Source organism: Schistocerca americana, chromosome 11 (genome assembly GCF_021461395.2).
Source record: "Schistocerca americana isolate TAMUIC-IGC-003095 chromosome 11, iqSchAmer2.1, whole genome shotgun sequence".
Lineage (NCBI taxonomy): Eukaryota > Metazoa > Arthropoda > Insecta > Orthoptera > Acrididae > Schistocerca > Schistocerca americana.
In genome coordinates, this window is record NC_060129.1 from 75,840,726 (window position 1) to 75,855,483 (window position 14,758).

Genomic DNA, 14,758 nt, shown 5'->3' on the forward strand with positions numbered 1-14,758 from the left:
TGCTCACTGCAGCGCCATATTCTGCCTGTTTAAATATCTCTGTATTTGGATACACACGCCTATACCAGTTTCTTTGGCGCTTCAGTGTATTTCACAGAGTAATAGACAAATACAATAAACAGAATGCTCTAATACAGCTTATAGCATGTTGCTAGAAAAACACGAAAAATTGCTGATAAATAAGTGTACTGCTGTGTCACATTGTGAATAAAAAAAATATTGTATACCAATGGGTTAATAATAACCGATGACGCGAACCCAAAGCCAAAGACCCAGGTACGATTTCAAGTGTCCCCCCCCCATGGTCTGCTTGTCACTGCACCATGGTGCTGGAGGGTTTGTTCTGTTGCTCACAATGGACACATAGAAGCATACATTGATTGTGTGGAGACAGCTGCATCGAATTCGGGCTGACAAAACTCTCCAAGTTGTCTCTAAAATGATAGTGTGCGGTACTTGCAATCTCCTTGGGGTACTTCCATTGATATCACAGATTTACTTTCATCTCTATATAAAAAAGGCAATGTACTGACTCAGTGACTCATCATCACCCAATCCAAACTGCTAGGGATGGAAACTTGAATTTTGTAGAGGGTGTTGATCTTATACTGTAGGCATCATTTAATAAGTGATTTTTCAAAATGCGACCTCTAAGAAGGTGAAAGACGGAATGGAAGGTTTTTGAAAACATATTGTTATTAAGCCAATTTTCAAGCTAGACCTACAAAAATTGGTATTTCATTTCTGTACCAAACTGCACCATCTTTGTCTGTGTGCATAGTGAATGTGAATGTGGGACCGGCAAACACTATACTGTGTGATGGGTGCCCTGACATCCAATCACCAGAATGCCATCCTCTCTGCAGAACATGTTCGTACAGACATTTGTTGACAGTTTGTATGATTACCATATATTGTGAATCAGAAGCAGGGTGAGAAAATACCAGTTTGTTGCTTTAATTTTGGACACCCGTGCAGTAGGGAAATATAAACTCTCGGACACACGTCACAGACAATGCCAACATCATTTGGTATGCATATTCAGAAAAGTGCAACAGCAGCCATCAAAGTTTCATACAATATCCCAAACTTAACCTATCTGTCGACAAGAACAGCAGTAACACAGGCCCAGTCATAATGTAAGGAACAGAGATCACAAGGGCAAAACTTCAGATTGGCAATATGAAAAGCACAGAAAACAAAAAAATCGAGACAACTTATGCAAAATGGATACTAGGAGTGGGGAAAGCAGTGCCATCTAGATTTACACATGTGAACTCGTGAAAGAGACATATTTCATAGAGTTCATCTTGAACTGATTAACACTGCAGACTGGAAGAAAGAGGAGACAGACATAGAGTTCTAAGAGGTGTGATTGGAAAGTTTTAAGAATGGATCCGCTACTGCTTACTGGTTTGGTGGGCAGGCACACGGAGGATGGGGAGTGAGTGTAGCGGGACTTTGAATTTTGCCGCGCTACACTCGTTCCCTCAGATATAAATTATACCGTTGCAGCTGTATGAGCGCTCGACGGCAGAGAAAATATTTATAAGAAAATGAAGGTACAAAAATGGTAACTCTTTTTGTTTTCTAGCCGCTATTGTCTCTTGAGAGCAAAAGCTTAGCTTCACTGATTCGCTAGTCTTGGTATGATTCAGACGTAAAAACTTATTCGTTAGTCTTGGTCTGATTAAGACGTAAAAACATTGATGTGCAGACACATATACCTGGACGATGAAATTTACTGCAAGATTTTGGAGCAGCTACGACTTTTTCATGCAGAAATGAAGCAGGAGATTGTTGGAGAACAAGACCTGAACGCCGCACGACAGGACACACTAACTTGGTAATGAACGTACTCTTATCTACGCCATTTCCCCCTGTTAATCATATTTTGTTATTCTCTGTTCTCTTTCAAATAATTTTTGTAGTGGAAATTGGTTTGACTTTTGCTCAGAAACGCCACAAGGACCACCCCAACAATAGCTTTTCCGAATCACGAAGTCAGATAGCTTTTCTGTAATAGTCCGATTTGCATTTCATTCTTTCCCTTTTTCACAGTCAATAACGATTTTAAAACCCCTTTTTATTCGCCATTTCTTCCCACATTTTCAACCTTTTCTTTTCTTCTCTTTTTCTTTTTTATTAGCCACTAGATGAGCCATTGTCTTGTCCTTGCATGCCCCCGACAGGAAACTATGTTCCCTTTATTCAGTTCATTGTGGCAGCTGGTTGAGCGCGTGTCTGTTACATTTTGTTGCCGGATTCTGTCTGTGTGAAAATGGACATAAAAACTGAGTAACAAGTTTGTGTGAAATTTTGTTTTAAAAATGGCGAATCACCTTCTGAGACTTACAAACTATTAAAACAGCTTTTGGAGATAATTGTATGAGCCAGTCAAATGTTTTTGTCCGGTTCAACAGATTTAAAAATGGTCGCGAATCATTTGAAGATGACCCACGGTCTGGCCATCCTTCTACCTCAGAAACAAATGAAAATGTTGTGAAAGTTCACGACTTTGTGCTCTCTGATCGTAGACTTACAATTAGGGAGATTGCTGATGAACTTAATTTAAGTTTCTATGCAGTTCAGTCAATTTTAACTGAAGATCTGAACATGCGTCGAGTGTCTGCAAAATTCATTCCAAAGCGTTGCCAAATGACCAGAGGCAATACCGACTTGAAGTGTGCTACGAACTGATTAATCGGACTAAAAATGACTCAGCTTTGTTAAATAGGGTAATTACAGGTGACAAATTGTGGGTATATGGATATGATCCACCAACCAAAGCCCAATTTCCGCAGTGGAAGACTCCAGGTTCACCACGACCAAAAAAAGCACGGCAAAGGTGAAGACAGTGTTGGTGATTTTTTTTTTCGATTCTACCGGTATTGTGCATAATGAATTTACCCCTTGAGGACAGACAATTAGCCAGGAATACTAGAAATGTGTCCTTGAGCGTTTGTGTGAAAAGGTGTGTATGAAAAGGCCTGCACTGTGGAATGACGGGAGTTGGGTGCTGCACCGTGACAGTGCTCCGGCTCATCGTGCCTTCTCCATCATTGAATTTTTGACCAAAATTCCTGTGCTTCCACAACTGCCATATTCTCCTGATTTGGCCCCTGTGGACTTCTACCTGTTTCCTAAACTCAAATTTTCACAGAAAGGGAAGCGATTTGACCCAACTGAAGACATCCAGGCAAATACATCCTTAACACACTTCAGGAAAAAAATTTCCGGCACTATTACCAAAAGTGGAAACACAATTGGAGTCAGTGTGTTCAGTCAGAAGGGGACTATTTTGAAGGAGATACATCACAGCAGCATGTAAGTACCACCGTTGTTCAATTACAAGCCCATTCTTAAAACTTTCCAATCACACCTAGTACAACACACCCGCCATGCTAGATGACAGTGGGACTAGAGAATGCAGGAACCAGAGCCGCATAGCAACAAACCACTTTATCATAAAACATGTACCAACAACAAATTCCAAGAATGGAATGAAAATTGTGTGAATACAGATGTAAAACATACCACATTATAACTTACATGAAGATAATGAAAACTATAACAATGATTAAAACTTGTTTATTAATGATCAATCTAAGTGGACTTTTCTCATTAACCCATTGGCATACAATAATGGCTATACACAACATTGCACTTGTGTGCATTTACAGAGAGCCATCACTGTGGAGTCGCCTTCAAGAGTGGTGCTTAGGCATGTACTGCATTACTGATGGTTCTATTTTTAGTTCAAACAGTATGTAAATAGAGGGCAGCAGCTGTGTTTACCATTAAACAGACAAAAAATGCTCAAATGCAGCTAAATATTATGATGCAAAGTTGACATAGTTTCGTAAATTCAGTTGCGCGACGCGGCTGATCCACAAGAAATCCGAGCCATAAGAATACTTCAATTTCTTCAAGAAAGTAATTTGAGTGGTACTGATAGTGAAACAGATTCTGAAAACAGTGAAATCACAGAATCAGAAGTGAGTAACAACAGTGGTCGTGTCAACAAAGAAGACAACCGAGATGCTGTAACAGAGATGGCAACAGGTATGTCGACAATTACTGATGAGTGGAAATGGGATGATGTTTGCAATAATCCTTACATTACTTAGGGCAGCACTGAGGGTGAGACAGACATTATTATTCACAGATCCCTAGGCCAAAACTCATCAGAACTGCGTGTAACCGATCAGTTTTTGACTCCACAGTTCTAGGAGTTGGTGGTGGAGGAAGAAAATTTATTTGCAGCTAAAACATCAGTTTTTGACTCCAGTGAGTCCTGTCCTGTGACAGTAGATGAAATGAAGGCCCAAACAAAGAAACCTTATGTACAAGATAACTGGCCAAAGAGAAATATAATACAGACTCCCAATTTTTGGTAAAAGTGTGCCTTTTTGGAGATTCAGAGCCATCTCGACATATCTTCATTTTCTACTGATTCTGCTGTTATGCAGCAGGGCAAACTGAGGAAGGTTATACCAGCTATTACTCTCCTTCTTGACAGATTTCAGAGCGTGTACAAGCCTGGGAAAAATGTTTGTATTGATGAGAGTCTGATGAAGTTCAGGGGCAGATAGTCATACGTACAATACAACCCTTCAAAGAGGACAAGATTTGGTTTCAAAATATATAAAGTACACTCATCTGAAAATGGACACTGTTACAATTTTGAAATTGGTCTTGAGGCAGAAAAACCATTCAGCATCCCAGAAAGTGAGAAAGTTGTTTACGATTTGTGTGAGACTTTACTGGATGAATGGAGAAGGATATGTTTGGGGAGTTTGGTGGCCAGTGGAAGTGTTTAAACTCACAAATGTATTCCTGGAGCCACTCTGTAGCAATTCTGGATGTGTGCGGTGTCCCATTGTCCTGCTGGAATTACCCAACTCCATCGGAATGCACAATGGACACGAATGGATGCAGGTGATCAGACAGGATGCTTATGTACATGTCACCTGTCACAGTCATATCCAGCCATATAGGAGCCCTATATCACTCCAACTATACACACCTCACACCATTACATTGCCTCCACCAGCTTGAACAGTCCCCTGCTGGCATGCAGGGCCCATGGATTCATGAGGTTATCTCCATACATGTACACGTCCATCCGCTTGATACAATTTGAAACGAGACTCATCAGACGAGGCACCACGTTTCCAAGCATCAACTGTCCAATTTTGGTGTTGGTGGACCCAGGCAAGGCACGAAGGTTTGTGTCGTGCTGCCATCAAGGGTACATGAGCGGGCCTTCAGCTCCGAAAGCCCATACCGATGATGTTTCATTGAATGCTTTGCACGCTGACACTTGTTGATGGCTCAGCACTATAATCTGCAGCAATTTGCAGAAGGGTTGCACTTCTGTCATGTTGAATGATTCTCTTCAGTCCTCACTGGTCTAATTCTTGCAAATCTTTTTCCAGCCATAGCGATGTCGGAGATTTGATGTTTTACGAAATTCCTGATATTCCCGGTACACTCATGAAATGGCCGTAAGGGAAAATCTTCACTTCATCACTATCTCTGATGTGCTGTGTCCCATTGCTCGCGTGCCGACTATAACACCACGTTCAAACTCACTTAAATCTTGATAACCTGCCATTGTACTAGCAGTAACCAAACTAATAACTTCATCAGACATTTGCTGTCTTATATACGCATTGCCGACTGCAGTGCTGTATTCTGCCTGTTTACATACCTCTGTCTTTGATGGTTGCTTGGAATTTGGGCTGACACAACTCTCCAAGTTGTCTCCAAAATCACAGTTTGCAGTACTTGCAGTCTCCTCGTGGTACATGAATTGATATCATAGATTTACTTTCATCTCTACACATAAAAGGCACTGTACTGACAAGGGAACCTCCCCATCGCACCCCCCTCAGATTTAGTTGTAAGTTGGCACAGTGGATAGGCCTTGATAAACTGAACACAGATCAATTGAGAAAACAGGAAGAAGTTGTGTGGAACTGTAAAAAAATAAGCAAAATATACAAACTGAGTAGTCTGTGCTCCACATAGGCAACATCATGGGCAAAATGCTCAGGAGCGCCGTGGTCCCGTGAGCAGCTGCTGAATGAGAGGTCCTTGGTTCAAGTCTTCCCTCGAGTGAAAATTTTACTTTCTTTATTTTTGCATAGTTATTATCTGTCCGTTCGTTCATTGACGTCTCTGTTCACTGTAATAAGTTTAGTGTCTGTGTTTTGCGACCGCATCGCAAAACCGTGCGATTAGTAGACGAAAGTACGTGCCTCTCCAATGGGAACCGAAAACATTTGATCGCAAGGTCACAGGTCAACCGATTCCTCCACAGAAAAACAGATCTGATATATTCTATATGACACTGGTGACGGCATGTGCGTCACATGACAGGAATATGTTGTCGACCCACCTAACTTGTACGCTTGGCGAATGGGTAAAAAGATTCTTCTACCTTGCCTGATTTAGATTTTCTTGTGGATGTGATAATCACTCCCAAAAAAGTGATGAAAACATAAGAGTTTGTCACATAAACTGAAAATAAAAAAATTAAACTTTTCACTCGATGGAAGATTTGAACCAAGGACCTTTCGTTCCGCAGCTGCTCACGTTACCACGAGACCACAGCGCTCCCGCATTCCCAGTCTCCTTGATGTTGCATATCTTCCCATGAAGTACTCAGTTTGTATATTTTGCTTATTTTTTCACAGTTCGACACAACTTCTTCCTGTTTTCTCAATTGATCTGTGTTCAGTTTTTCAAGACCTATCCACTGTGCCAACTTATAACTAAATCTGAGGGGGATGCGATGGGGAGGTTCCCTTGTGAGTGTTTTGTCATGGCTCAACCCAAACTGCTAAGGAGAGAAACTTGGAATTTTGTAGAGGGTGTTGATCTTAAACTGTAGGCAAAATTTAAGAAGGGATTTTTCAAAATGCGACCACTAACAAGGTGAAAGAGGGAAGGAAGGTTTTTCAAAACATGTCGTTATTAAAGCAATTTTCAAGCTAGACCTATAAAAATTGGTATTTCGTTTGTCGGTCAGAAATAAAGAAATATGTGTTTCACCATTTTCTGAAATTTTACCACCATGGGGGTGAAAGCTTTTTCGAAAATAAATCATTATTAAACACCTACCAAAGTATTTTTAAAGCTAGATCTATGAGAACTGGTTTTTGACTTCTCAGTTACATATAAAAAAAATACGTTTCAGTGTTTTTGGAAACTCAACACCCTAAGGAGGTTCAATAGGGGATGAAATGTTTTATGAAAATATTTCATTGTCTCAGAATTTTTAAAGCTACATCATTGAAAACTGATATTTGGCTTCTCGGTTAGAAATGAAAAAAATATGTCTCTTATTGGTTTTGGAAATTCAGCCCCTAAGGGGGTGAAATAGGAAATAATGATTCACTGACTCATTGCTGACTGTCCCACACACCAAGGACGGAAATTTAAAATTTGGAGAGGATGTGTATCTTATACTATAGGCATCATTTAAAAAGGAATTGTTCAAAATTACATTCCTAAGGTGTGAAATAGGAGATGATTTTTTTTTTAATGTTTCATTATGCAAGGAAATTTGAAGCCAAACCTATGAAAATTTGTATTTGGATTCACTGTTGGAAATAAAAAAAAGTGTGTTCACTAGTTTTGGAAATTCAACCCCTAAGGGGGTGAAATAGGAGGGGATGGAAATGTTTAAGGAAATATTTTGTTACATTAAAAAAATTTGAAGCTAATTCTATGAATATTCATATTTCATTTCTCGGATGGATATAAAGAAATGCTGTTAGTGGATGACTGTTTCTATGCAAATATCATAACAAGAAAGCAAAAGGCATGATTGACAAAAATCTTGGACTTCTGGTCCAAAGTACATTCGGGATAAACGATACTTCTATGCCCTTAATTAGCTTGAAAAGCTTAAAATTTGTTGCAATTTGGGAACAACATTAAAAAAAGAAAAATTGTGCAGATCATACAGTTTAGATGAGCAAAGCAGTGGGTGCTAAGCTAACCTCTAGTAATAAGATGGCTGCACTAATGATTTCCAATGGTCAAAATAACAGTGACACATCTGTTTCTGATTACAAAAAAATTAAAACATAACAGTGGTAAAGATTTATCTCTTCTCCCCAGTTTAAGGGAGAGTGGGCAACACATCACACAGAATGGCTTTTTTCTTTTTATTATTTCAGTTCTTTATTACAGTAAAATGGAAGGTAAATGGGTTAGTATATTTTATCAATTTATTATTATTATTTATTTTATGGCCTTCATTGGACCACTGTAGCCAAAAATACAAAGTTCTAAACAAGTTGTTACAAATGGATACAATTTGGTTCGACAATAACTTAATATATTTAGGTAATATAATTATTAGAGACTATTCTTATATGAAAAATGTTTTGCTCTTCTGTCTGCCCAATATTTCTTCATTCTTTCAGATATTTTCTTTTTCTTTTTTTTCATCTGAGACAACTCTTCCTGTACTCCTTTTATTGATTTTCATTTGTAGTCTGGTTTGCGGGTCTTGCAGTATTCTGGTTTTCTCTGTCTTGTTTTTTAGGTCATCTACTGTAATTTGAAGTTCTTTTATATCTTCCTTAATTTCTGTGATCCATTTAATGTCGCTCTTGCTATTCCACAATTTTTGTATTATTTTTTTACTAATTCTGTTTTCTGGAGTTCTCATCAGATGTCCAAAGAATGAGATGCGTTTCTTCCTGATTGTGCTCATGAATGGTTCTATTTTCTTATATACTGTTTCATTTGATGCTATTCTCCAATGTCCATTTATTTTATACTGTTTATTTATACATGTCCTAATTATTCTCCTTTCTATTTTTAGTATTCTGTCAATTTCTGCTGTATTAGTTGTTTTGAAGATAGTTTCAGCTGCATACATTATTTCTGGTTGTGTAACTGTTTTATAGTGTTTTAATTTTGCATCTATAGATAGGCTTTTTTTGTTGTATGTAGTTTTGGTAATGTAATTTGCATAGTTCAGTTTTTTTATTCTATTTTGCCATGATGGCTTCTCATTTAGATTGTATGTTATTATTTCGCCTAAATACTTAAATTTATCAACAATTTTGATTTCCTGTTCCCCTATTGTAATTTTGTTTGCAAGTGGTGGATCAGTTAGCATAATCTCTGTTTTTTCAAATGATATTCTAAGGCCTACTTTCTCTGCTATTTCTTGTAGTGATTTCACTTGCCTGGCTTCTTGAACGGTGTTGGCTAGGAGAGCAAGATCATCAGCGAATCCCAAGCAGTTTAAGCTAATATCATCTTTTGCACTTCCAATTCTTATCCTCTTTGGATTGTCCTTGTACCATTCTCTCATTATGTATTCCAGTGCACAGTTGAAAAGTAATGGTGATAGGCAGTCACCTTGTCTTAAGCCTGTTTTTATGAGGAATGGTTCCGAAATTTCTCCTCTAAACTTCACTTTTGATTTGGTGTTGGTTAGAGTGAGTTGTATTATTTTAATTAGTTTTGGATGGAGTCCTAGATTTCTTAAAATTTTTAATACTGAAGGTCTGTGGAGACAGTCATATGCCTTCTTAAAATCTACAAATGTTATTGCCAGAGGTTTGTTCCGTTTCTTGTAGTATGCCATAATCAATTTTAAACTAATTATCTGCTCTGCACAGCTTCTCCATGGTCTGAAACCTCCCTGATATTCCCCTAACTCCTGTTCTAATTGCTCCTTGATTCTTTCATATAGGATCTTGGATAGAATTTTATATGTGCAATCTAGGAGAGAGATTCCTCTGTAGTTATCTGGGTTGCTCTTATCTCCCTTTTTGTGTAGTGGGTGGATGATAGCTGTGGTCCAATGTTCGGGAAATTGTTCTGTTACCCAAATTTTTGTTAGAGTCATGTGTAAGGAGGTCTTGACTGTGTCACTTGCATATTTCCACATTTCAACAAAAACCTGATCTTCTCCACACGCCTTATAATTTTTTTGTTCTTCAAGAATTTCTTCTCCTTGTTGGAAAGTTGGAGGGTCTAGTTTGTTAGGTTTGGTTTTTATTGGGGTATTTATGTTGATTTGTAAGGGTTCTTTGGGTTCCTCGCAATTCAGAATACATTTATTCAAAATATCTTCCTTAATCGTTATCTAGCACCAGGCTTCTTTTCTTCAGAAGAAAAGGTTTTTCTCCGCCTCATCACAATGGATTTGAAGAGGCACCCCATGCCCCTCCTCAGTCTTTTATTTTTTCACTGGCTCCTGGACCCAAGTGTTTGGTAGTTGCAGGAAAAGGAATCCTCCAGAATATAATCACAAGATTACACCTGACTGGACCCCACTGAGTTTCTGAAATGAACATAAATGAGCAGGCTGTTATTGCAAGAAATTTACAATTTCTGTTGAAATACAAAGTAAGGAAAAATTTGATTTTGAGAGGGACAAGCATAAAACAATTTCTCTTTTGAAAGAGGCATAGATATTCTAATGAAAACAATGCTATTAAGCTACCGTGCAGATTCGTGCCTCAGTGACACACACAATAACTCCTCATATTTGTGTTAAGAATTCCACAAACTTGTAAAAGTGCAACTTTTTCCTAGCACGCCAAAATTATTAATGATTACTGCCAATACAAACACAGGGTGTCCCATGTGAAAGTATGCAATATAGCAGGGACAATCATTCAAAGCAAAAAAGTCTGGGCTCTAGGCTGCATAGCTTAATAGCTACGAGCACTTGTTCAGTAGAAGAGGTTTGCTTCACTCTATAGAAGATGCTTTGAATAATGTTTCCTGAATACTGGCCTTTCCTTTTGTGACATCCAGTATTTAAAACTAAATGCACTTCTGTAATTCAAATATTACAGTTTTCTCAAATTAATGTTGCTTCTGATGGAAACACATTACTAATGAGGAAAGCATTTTGCTCACCTTTCATATGGCTGTAGTACATACTTAAGGGAACATGCTTGTGAAAATGACCCAAAATTTGAAAAAAAAATTCTTGTTATATAGAAAAGAGCATTTCATGCTGATTTCAAAAATGTATAGTTTATGGCCATTATTTTCTGTTTGTTCTAAAATTGAGGTTGAACGTAATGTTGCACAGGGGGCACGCCCATCTGTCAGTTTGAAGTGCGTCAGAATACGTGATGCATTATTTTGTTTTTCCGTCGTTAGTTACGGATCGTCAACACGGGTGTATTCTAGAAGGCACTGACTCCTGGAACCAAAATACAGGCATGTCTAGAAGGGTATGGTTCGAATGTAAACAAAGATCTGAGAATATATGATTTCGGAATTTCATACTCGTGTGGTTTTGTAGTTATTGTGTTTTGTTTTGTTTCTGTGTGTGTGTGTTTCCTGTGCTACAAATGCTGAGAGTAAAGAAATTTAGCCCCAAACGAAAGTTTCGCGGCAACCAGTTCCGAACACAACCGAGTAATACACATCAGTTGCTTCAAAAGTCGCCCTCAGAAACTGTGTCTACAGACAGTGCTTCTAGACGTAAACTTTGGCTTTCTGGATGTAATAAGAACAAGTCTAGTAGTATTGTGAACAGCAATAATAACAGAAATGTTATTGTGAACCTTAATATGCTGCCAAGACTTTTGAAGAGTGTTGTGAAATGTAAGTACTGCAATTTTGAAGATAGTATTGACTTTTCTGAGGGCATTCCAGCAAGGAAGGGTCTTTCAAGACGGTTAGTGATTGCCTGTAACTCGTGTAAGATGCACAGTGATACTATGACATCGCCAGTAACTGATAGTCGACATTACAGTGTAAATATTCAGCTTGCTTATGCATTGCTTCCACTTCCCCTGAGATTTGACAGATACAATAAATTAATACATAGTGCTTTATGTGGTGTTAGTGAACAGCAGAAGAAGCAGTAGCCTTGTCTGACAATACAGACATTGTAGCAGCATTTGATGGAGCTTGGCAGAAGAGAGGTCATACTTCTCTGAATGGGGTAGTAACTATTTGTAATTTGTAAATTTATTTGTGTGAAACATGTAATTTCATGCATAGCAATTGGTAGTACAATACAAAAGTATACAATCTAATTTTACTTTATAATAGTTACTTAAGGATGTAGTCCAAATTATTTGACATAATAATACTTTAGATTTTAGTTTCTACAGTAGTCTATAGAATCACTGCTCAATGAGACACAGTTTTAGATGTTTTTTGAATGTCTCTCCAGTTATTGCCTTCAGTTCATTTGGCAGTGCATTGAAGTATTTTGCTCCATTAATATATGGACTCTTTGCTGTTTTTTCCAGTCTTCTGTGTATCACATGGTAATTTTGTACTTGTCTAGTATTGTGATCACGAATTTCTGCATTATGACATGTATATTTCTTATCTTCTACAGTCAATACTATTGTTTCAAACATATACATAGAATAGATAATCAGAATTTTAAATTCTATAAACAATCACTTACATGATGTTCTAGCATCTTTTTTGACTAATATTCTCAAGGCTCTTTTCTGGAGTTTAAATACTCGGTCTACATGAGTTTTGGAAGCCCCACCCCACAATGCGAGACCATATGCTAGAAATGGATGTATTAAACCAAAATACATCATCCTTATTGTTTGGGTATTGCCGTATGGATTTATTTTTCTTACAACATATAGGCTAGATGACAGCCTTGCACATACATTGTCAATTTGTTGTGTCCATAGTAGTTTACTATCTATGCATATACCTAGAAATTTACACTCACTGCAGATTTCCCCTAAAATATTACTATCTTGAGAATTGATACAAGTTTGCAAATAACCAACATATTTGTTTTTTGTAAGTTGACTTTTAGATGGTCATTTTCAATCTTTTCCTTTGCAATATCTATAAACTTTTTTACCTCTATGCCGAGATTAAGAATATCAATTCTCAAACAAAGGCCTGAAGTGTCATCTGCATACATTGTAATGAAGGTATCATTTTTTACAATCTTTGGGAAGTCATTGACGTAACATATAAAAAGGAAGGGACCAATTATCGATCCCTGAGGCACACCAAATTTAATATTCCTAACCCTTGATGTATAACTTTTTAATGTTTCTCCATTATTGTGCGAGACTGAGGTACACTGTCTTCTGTTTTTTAAATATGATGTGATGAGGTGCAATAGTTTACCACTTGTCATCTCTGGCCAGTTTTGACAGAAGTACCTTATGATCAACCCTATCAAAAGCCTTTGATAGGTCTAGAAAAATTCCAGCTACTTGCATGCCTTCATCAATTTTGTCAAGAGCTTTCAGCATAAATTGAAGTGTTGCAGTCATGGTGCTACGACTGCTTCTGAAACCGTGCTGAAAATCTCCCAGGATGTTGTGCTTATTATAATGCTCCAACATATATTTCAGAATTATTTTTTCAATTAACTTGCTGAATACGGAAGTTAAAGTGAGCGGTCTGTAATTTTCTACTTGTTGTTTATCACCTTTTTGGAGAGAGGTTTAATAATTTAGTATGTCAGGGAACGCTTCTCCTTTTAATACACTATTTATTAGATACACCAAAGGATATGCTAGATTGTTATCGCACTGTTTAAGTAAAAATGGAGAAATTTCATCCCAGCCAGCGGATTTCTTGTTTTTACATTCTCTTATGAGCCGCAAAATATCCTTGATTTCAAGTTCATGGAGTTGATTAGCTTCTGAACTGTCTTCAGCAGGACTTCCAACAGGTACGTTATCTGTGGTACAAAAGTCAGATTCTATGCTGTTGTTGTTGTGGTCTTCAATCCTGAGACTGGTTTGATGCAGTTCTCCATGCTACTCTATCCTGTGCAAGCTTCTTCATCTCCCAGTACCTACTGCAACCTACATCCTTCTGAATCTGCTTAGTGTATTCATCTCTTGGTCTCCCTCTACGATTTTTACCCTCCACGCTGCCCTCCAATACTAAATTGGTGATCCCTTGATGCCTCAGAACATGTCCTACCAACCGATCCCTTCTCCTAGTCAAGTTGTGCCACAAACTTCTCTTCTCCACAATCCTATTCAACACCTCCTAATTAGTTATGTGATCTACCCATCTAATCTTCAGCATTCTTCTGTAGCACCACATTTCGAAAGCTTCTATTCTCTTCTTGTCTAAACTATTTATCGTCCATGTTTCACTTCCATACATGGCTACACTCCATACAAATACTTTCAGAAACGACTTCCTGACACTTAAATCTATATTCGATGTTAACAAATTTCTCTTCTTCAGAAATACTTTCCTTGCCATTGCCAGTCTACATTTTATATCCTCTCTACTTCGACCATCAGCAGTTATTTTGCTCCCCAAATAGCAAAACTCCCTTACTACTTTCATTGTCTCATTTCCTAATCTAATTCCCTCAGCATCACACAAGTTAATTCGACTCCATTCCATTATCCTTGTTTTGCTTTTGTTGATGTTCATCTTATATCCTCCTTTCAAGACACTATCCATTCCGTTCAGCTGCTCTTCCAAGTCCTTTGCTGTCTCTGACAGAATTACAATGTCATCGGCAAACCTCAAAGTCTTTATTTCTTCTCCACGGATTTTAATACCTACACCGAATTTTTCTTTTGTTTCCTTCACTGCTTGCTAAATATACAGATTGAATAACATCGGGGAGAGGCTACATCCCTGTCTCACTCCCTTCCCCACCACTGCTTCCCTTTCATGCCCCTCGACTCTTATAACTGCCATTTGGTTTCTATACAAATTGTAAATAGCCTTTCGCTCCCTATATTTTACCCCTGCCACCTTCAGAATTTGAAAGAGAGTATTC

General features: G+C 37.9%; 1 protein-coding gene across 2 annotated transcripts in view; it reads right to left on the reverse strand.

The window, feature by feature from the left end:
* Window positions 1-9,978: 9,978 nt before the first annotated feature.
* Window positions 9,979-14,758, reverse strand: part of LOC124553891 — a 35,492-nt gene continuing 30,712 nt past the window's right edge. For both annotated transcript variants that reach the window (XM_047127908.1, XM_047127907.1), the window contains exon 3: window positions 9,979-10,324. The gene's annotated coding sequence lies outside the window, so the exon portion shown is untranslated. The remainder of the gene's footprint in view (window positions 10,325-14,758) is intronic.